General features: G+C 45.5%; 1 long non-coding RNA gene across 1 annotated transcript; it reads right to left on the reverse strand.

Annotated features, from left to right (window-relative positions):
• Nucleotides 1-1,368: 1,368 nt before the first annotated feature.
• Nucleotides 1,369-7,068, reverse strand: LOC113610816 (uncharacterized). The gene is made up of 3 exons (XR_003429231.1): nucleotides 6,905-7,068; nucleotides 5,547-5,558; nucleotides 1,369-1,379 (listed from the first exon to the last, which is right to left on the reverse strand). It is a non-coding gene; the product is annotated as an uncharacterized LOC113610816 (long non-coding RNA).
• Nucleotides 7,069-8,245: the final 1,177 nt, after the last annotated feature.

Genomic DNA, 8,245 nt, shown 5'->3' on the forward strand with positions numbered 1-8,245 from the left:
CCTATGTTGTACACTAACACTAACCAGGACCCTAACAAGTACCATAACCGTGATCCACTGTCATACACTAACCAGTACTCTAAACCGTATCCGATCCCTAACACTAACCCTAACCTAACCCTCACCCTAACCCTTACCTGAAACCTTACCCTAAGCCATACCATAATCCTAAATGGTACACTAACACTAACCCGTACTCTAACAGGTACGCTAAACCTAAACACTTGTCGTACCCTTCCCTTTACCCTAAACTGTACCCAATCCCTAACCCTAACCCTAAACTTAACCCTTACCCAAAGTCTTACGCTAAACCGTACCCTAATCCTAACCCAAACACTAGCACTAACTGGTACCCTAAAATGTACGCTAAACATAAACCGTTGCTGTACCATAAATTGTACCCTAAACCGTACACGTTCCCTAACCCTAACACTAACCCTATCCTTAAACCTTACCCGAAGCATACCCTAACCAGTAACATAATCCTAACCCGTTCACTAACACTAACACGTACCCTAACACATATGCTAAATCTGAACCATTGTCCTACCATAAACAGTACACTAAACCATACCAATTCACTAACCCTAACTCTAAACCTAAAGCTAAGTCTTACCTGAATCATTACCCAAACCCGTACCCTAATCCTAACCCATACAATAACACTAAACCGTACGTAACACGTACGCTAAACCTAAAGAGTTGTCATACCCTAACCTGTACCCTAAACAATACACATTACCTAACACTAACCCTAAACCTAACACTTACACGAAGCTTTACCCTAACCCCTACCCTAATCCTAACCCGTACACTAACACCAAACATTACCCTACTACATAAGCTAACCCTAAAACGTTGTCGTACCCTAACCTGTACACTAAATCGTCCCCGTTCCCTAACCCTAACCCTAACCTTTACCCGAAGCCTTACCCTAACACGTCCCCTAATCCTAAACCTTACAGTAGTACTAAACTGTACCCTAACATGTACATTAAACCTAAAACGTTGTTGTACCACAATATGAACCGTACACCATCCCCGTTCCCTAACCGTAACCCTAACCCTAACCCTAATCCTTAACCTAACACTAACACTTACACGAAGCCTTACCCTAACCCGTCACCTAATCCTAACCCGTACAATAACACTAACCCATACCCTAACACGTACGCTAACCCTAAACATTTGTCGTACACTAACCTGTACCCTAAACCGTCCCTGTTCCCTAATCCTAACCCTAACCTTAACCCAAACACTAAACCTTACCCGAAGTCTTACCCTAACCCGTACCCTAAACCTAACCCGTACACTAACACCTGTACACTAACACGTACGATAAACTTAAACCGTGGTAGTACGCTAACTTGTAACCTAAACTGTCCCCGTTCCCTAACACTTACCCGAAGCCTTACCCTAACCCGTCCCCTAACCATAACACGTACACTAACACTAACAGGTACCCTAACATGTACGCTAACCCTAAACCGTTGTCGTACCCTAATTTGTACCCTAAATTGTATATGTTCCCTAACCCTAAACTTAACCCTAACCCTAAACCATACCCGAAGCCTTACAGTAACACGTCCCGTAATCCTAAACCATACACTAACACTAACACGTACCCTAACACGTATGCTAAACCTAAATCGCTGTCGTACACTAACCTGAACCCTAAACCGTCCCCGTTCCTTAACCCTAACCCTAACCCTAAAACTAACACTTAACCGAAGCCTTACCCTAACCCTTCCCCTAATCCTAACCCGAACACTAACACTAACACATACCCTAACACGTACACAAACCCTAAATTTTTGTCGTACCCTAAACTGTACCCTAAACCATCCCCGTTCCCTAACCATAACCCTGACCCTAACACTTACCCAAAGCTTTACCCTAACCCGTCCCCTAAACATAAAACGTAAACTAACACTAACGCATACCCTAAAACGTACGCTAACACTAAAACATTATCGTACCCTAACCAGTACTCTAAACTGTCCCCGTTCACTAACCCTAAACCTAACCCTAAGCCTAACCCTTAACTGAAGTCTTACCTTAAACTGTCCCCAATCCTAACCCATACCCTAACACTAAACCATACCCTAACACGTATGCAAACTGTAAACTGTTGTTGTACCCTAACCTGTACCCTAAGCTGTTCCCGTTCCCTAACCATAACCCTAACCCTAACCCTAAACAATACCCAAAGCCTTACCCTGACCCGTCCCCTAATCTTAACCCATACACTAACAGTACAAGGTACCCTAACACGTACGCTAACCCTAAACCATTGTCGTACCTTAATCTGTAACCTAAACCGTCCCCATTCCCTAACCCTAACCCTAAACTTAACCCTAACCGTTACCCGAAGCCTTCCACTAACCCATCCCGTAATCCTAACCTGTACATTAACATTAACCCATACCCTAACACATACGCTAAACGTAAACCGCTATGGTACACTAACCTGAACACTAAACCGTACCTGTTCCCTAACCCTAACCCTAACCCTAAACCGAAAACTTACCCGAAGCCTTACCCTAACCCGTCCCCTAATCCTAACCCATACACTAACACTAACCCGTACCCTAACATGTATGCTAATCCTAAACAGTTGTCATACCCTAACCTGTACTTTAAACCTTCCCTGTTCCCTAACACTAACCCTAACCTTAACACTAAACATTACTCCAAGACTTACCCTAACCTGTCCCCTAATCCGAACCGGTACACTAACACTAACTCGTACCCTAACATGTACGCTAACACTAAACTGTTGTCGTACCTTAAACTGTACCGTAAACCATCCCCATTCCATAACCCTAACCCTAACCCTTACCTGAAGATTTATCCTAACACGTTCCCTAATCCTAACCCGTACACTAACACTAACCCGTACCCTAACACGTACGCTAACCATAAACTGTTGTCGTACCCTAACCTGTACCCTAAACCGTCCCCGTTCCCTAACCCTAAACCTAACCCTAACACTAAACCTTATCCGAAGCGTTACCCTAACTCGTCCCATAATACTAACCCGTACACTAACAGTAAAACGTATCCTAACACGTATGCTAACCCTAAACCGTTGTCGTACCCTAACCTGTACCCTAAACCGTCCCCGTCCCCTAACCCTAACCCTAACCCTTACCCGAAGCCTTACCCTAACCCGTCCCCTAATCCTAACCCGTACGCTAACACTAACCCATACCCTAACACATACGCTAACCCTAAACCATTGTCGTACCCTAACCTGTACCCTGAACCTTACCCGTTCCCTAACTCTAACCCTAACCTTAACCCTAAGCCTTAACCTTATCCAAAGCCTTACCCTAACCCGTCCACTAATCCTAACCCGTACACTAACACTAACCCGTACCCTAAAACGTATGCTAACCCTAAACCATTATCGTACCCTAAGCTATAACCTACACCATCCAGATTCCCTAACCCTAAACCTTACCCAAAGCCTTACCCTAACACGTCCCCTAATCCTAACCCGTAAACTAACACTAACATGTACCCTAACACATACGCTAACCCTAAATTGTTGTCGTACCCTAACCTGTACCCTAAACCGTCCCCATCCCCTTACCCTCAACCTAACCCTAACCCTAAAGTTTACATGAAGCCTTACCCTTACCCGTCCCCTAATCCTAACCCACACCCTAAATCTTACCCCTACCCTAACACTTATGCTATCCTTAAACCATTGTCATACCCAAACCTGTACCCTAAACCATCCCCGTTCCCTAACCCTAACCCTAAAGTCTACACGAAGACTTACCCTTACCCGTCCCCTGATCCTAACACGTACACTAACACTAACACGTAATCTAACACGTGCGCTGACCGTCAACCATTGTCGTACCTTAAACTGTACCGTAAAACATCCACGTTCCATAAACCTAACCCTAACCCTTACCTGAAGCCTTACCCTAACCCGTTCCCTAATCCTAACCCGTACACTAACACTAACCTGTACCCTAACACATACGCGAAACCTACACAGTTTTCATACACTAACCTGTACCCTAATCCGTTACCATTCCCTAACCTTAACCCTAATCCTAACCGTAAGCATAAACCTAAACCTTATCCTAAGCCTTAGCCTAACCATTCCCGTAATCCTAAACAGTAAACTAACACTAACCCATACCCTAACACGTACGCTAACCCTGAAGTGTTGTCGTACACTAACCTGTACCTTAAAATGTCCCCGTTCCCTAACCCTAAACCTAATCCTAACCTTAACCCTAACCCTAACTCTCCCTGTTCCATAACCCTAAAACTAACCCTAACGCTAAGCCTTACCCGAAGCCTTAACCTAACCCGTCCCCTAATCCTAACACTTGCACTAACATTAATCCATACCCTGAAATGTACATTAACACTAAACCGTTGTTGTACGCTAACCTGTACACTAAACTGTCCCCGTTCCCTAACCCTAACCCTAGCCCTAAACCTTACCCGAAGCCTTACCCTAACCCGTCCCCTAATCCTAACCCATACGCTAACACTAACCCATACCCTAACACGTACGCTCACCCTAAACCGTTGTCGTACCCTAACCTGTACCTTAAACCATCCCCATCCCCTAACCCTAACCCTAAACCTAACCCTAACCCTTACCCGAAGCCTTACCCTAACCCGTCCCCTAATCCTAACCCGTACACTAACACTAACACGTACCCTAACACGTACGCTCACCCTAAACCGTTGTCGTACGCTAACCTGTACCCTAAACCGTCCCCGTCGCTGTGCCCTAAACCTAACCCTAACCCTAACCCTAACCCTTACCCCTACCCGAAGCCTTATCCTAACCCGTCCCCTAATCCTAACCCGTACGCTAATACTAATCAGTACCCTAACACATATGCTCACCCTAAACCGTTGTCATACCCTAACCTGTACCCTAAACCGTCCATGTCCCCTAACTCTAACCCTAACCCTAACTCTAACCCTAAATCTTACCCGAAGCCTTACTCTAACCCGTCCCCTAATCCTACCTCGTACGCTAACACTAACCCATACTCTACAACGTACGCTCACCCTAAACCGCTGTGGTACCGTAACCTGTACCCTAAACCGTCCCTGTCCCCTAACTCTAACCCTAACCCTAATCCTTACCTGAAGCCTTACCCTAACCCGTCCCTAATCCTAACCCGTACACTAACAATTACACTTACCATAACACGTATGCTCACCCTAAACCATTATCATACCCTAACCTGTAACCTAAACCGTCCCCGAACCCTAACCCTAACCCTAACCCTATCCCTAAACCTAACCCTTACCGGAAGCCTTACCCTAACACATCCCCTAATCCTAACCCGTACACTAACACTAACCCATATGCTAACACGTATGCTAACCCTCAACTGTTGTTGTACCCTAAACTGTAACATAAAACATTCCCGTTCCCTAACCCTAAGTGTAACCCTTACCCGAAGCCTTACCCTAACCCCTACCCTAATCCTAAACCGCACACTAACAGTATCCCGTACCCTAACACGTATGCTAACCCTAAACCTTTGTCGTACCCTAACCTGTACCTTAAACCATACCTGTTCCCTAACCCTATCCCTAACCCTATCCCTTACCTGAAGCCTTACCCTATCCTGTACCATAATCCTAACCTATACACTAACACTAATCCGTACCCTAACATGTACACTAACCCTAAACCGTTGTCGTACCCTAACCTGTACCCTGAACCATGCCCGTTCCCTAACCCTAACCCTAACCCTTACCCGAAGCCTTAACATAACCCATACCCTAATCCTAAGCCGTACACTAACACTAACCTGTACCCTAACACGTACGCTAACTCTAAACTGCTGTCGTACCCTAACTTGTACCCTAAACCGTACCCGTTCCTTAACTCAAACCCTAACCCTAACCCTAAACCTTACCCGAAGCCTTACCGTAACCCGTACCCTAATCGTAACCGTTACACTAACACCCGTACCCTAACATGTATGCTAACCCTAAAACTTTGTCATACCCTAACCTGTACCCTAAACCATACCCTTTCACTAACCCCAACCCTAACCCTTATGCAAATTATTACCCTAATCCGTACCCTAATCCTAACCCGTACACTAACAATAACCTGTACCCTAACACGTACGCTAACTGTAAACCGTTGTCGTACCCTAACCTGTACCCTACACTGTATCCGTTCCCTAACCCTGACCCTAACCCTCACCCTTACCTGAAGCCTTACCCTAACTCGTACCCTAATCCTAACCTGTACACTAACACTAAACCATACTTTAACAGCTACGCTAACCCTATACCGTTGTCGTACCCTAACCTGTTCCCTAAACCATACCCGTTCCATAACCCTAACCTTAACCCTAACCCTCACCCTTACCCGAAGCCTTACCCTAACTCGTACCCTAATCCTAACCTGTACACTAACACTAACCCGTACTCTAACAGCTAGGCTAACCCTATACCATTGTCGTACCCTAACCTGTTCCCTAAACCATACCCGTTCCATAACCCTAACCTTAACCCTAACCCTAACCCTTACGCGAAGCCTTACCCTAACACGTACCCTAATCCTAACCCATACACTAGCACTAACCTGTGCGCTAAAACGTACGCTAACCCTAAACCGTTGTCATACCCTAACATGTACCCTAAACCATACCCGTTCCCTAAACCTAACCCAAAGCCTAAACCTAACCCTCATGCTTACCCAAAGCCTTACCCTAACACGTACCCTAATCTTAACCCTTACACTAACACTAACCCATACCCTGACACGTACGCTTACCCTAAATCATTTTCGTACACTAACCTGTATCATAAAACGTACCCGTTCCCTAACCCTAACACTTCCCTGAAGCCTTACCCTAAACCATACCCTAATCCTAACCCGTACACTCACACTAACCTGTATGCTAACACGTACGCTAACCCTAAACAGTTGTCGTTCCCTAACCTGTAACCTAAACTGTACCCGTTCCCTAACGCTAACCCAAACCCTAAACCTAACACTAAACCTAAACCTTACCCGAAGGCTTACCCTAACCCTTACCCTAATCTTAACCCGTACACTAACACTAACCCATACGCTAATATGTACGCTAATGCTAAACAGTTGTCGTACCCTAACCTGTACCCTAAACCATCCCCGTCCCCGTCCCCTAACCCTAACTCTAACCCTAACCCTTACCAGAAGCCTTACCCTATCCCGTACCCTAATCCTAAACTCTACACTAACACTAACCCGTACCCTAACACGTACGTTAAACCTAAACCGTTGTCATTCCCTAACCTGTACCCTAAAGCATACCCGTTCACTAAGCCTAACCTTAACCCTAACCCTAACCCTTACCCGAAGCCTTACCCTATCCCGTCCCCTAATCCTAACCCGTACGCTAACACTAACCCGTACCCTAACACTATGCTCACCCTAAACCGTTGTCGTACCCTAACCTGTACCCTAAACCGTCCCCGTCCCCTAACCCTAACCGTAACCCTAACCCTTACCCGAAGCCTTACCCTATCCCGTATCCTAATCCTAACCCGTACACTAACATTAACCCATACCCTAACACATGCGGTAACCCTAAACCATTGCAAAATGGATGACAAAACTCTATGGCAAAAAAAAAAAATCAACATTTTAAATAAAGACAGCATTACTATTCCTGATGTTTTTCTTGCCTCAGGCTTCAATATGTCTCATCACAAAACTGTCTTTATGTCAGATTTTGATACTTTGTTCATGATTTGTTGCATTAATTTTGATGTTTTGACATGTATTAAGATGGTATTTTTCTGTATTCCTGAGAGTGCTTTTATTTTCTTCCTTGTTTGGTTCCTCCTTAAATGTCACACCCAAGTGCATCGCTCGGCCCCTCGCTGGCTGCACCCCATCTGTAGAGAGGGGTGCTTTGCTCTTCCTCAGAGTCCTGGGGGCTGGGGTTCCTGGATCAGGCACCAGACACTCAGCGTCCGATGAGAACCCGCTTCCTGGGCTCTTAATGGGTCACATAAGGTCGTCAAGTTGTATCCCGTCTATGGAAGTCTTGGAATGATAAGGCAAGTTTTAAGTGACACATTCTTGGAAAAAATATTAAATATAGAAGGATCTGAACTTGCCTGCGGTCGTGTTCACCCCAAACCCGATCACCAGGAGTCTCCAGTTCAGATTCATCTGAGTTGTTTGCTGGGCACTGTGCTGGGCTCCTCACCCCGCCCTGTTCCATCTTCCCCCATTAGC

Source organism: Aethalodelphis obliquidens, unplaced genomic scaffold (genome assembly GCF_003676395.1).
Source record: "Aethalodelphis obliquidens isolate GAN/ISIS:26980383/991018 unplaced genomic scaffold, ASM367639v1 scaffold65, whole genome shotgun sequence".
NCBI lineage: Eukaryota > Metazoa > Chordata > Mammalia > Artiodactyla > Delphinidae > Aethalodelphis > Aethalodelphis obliquidens.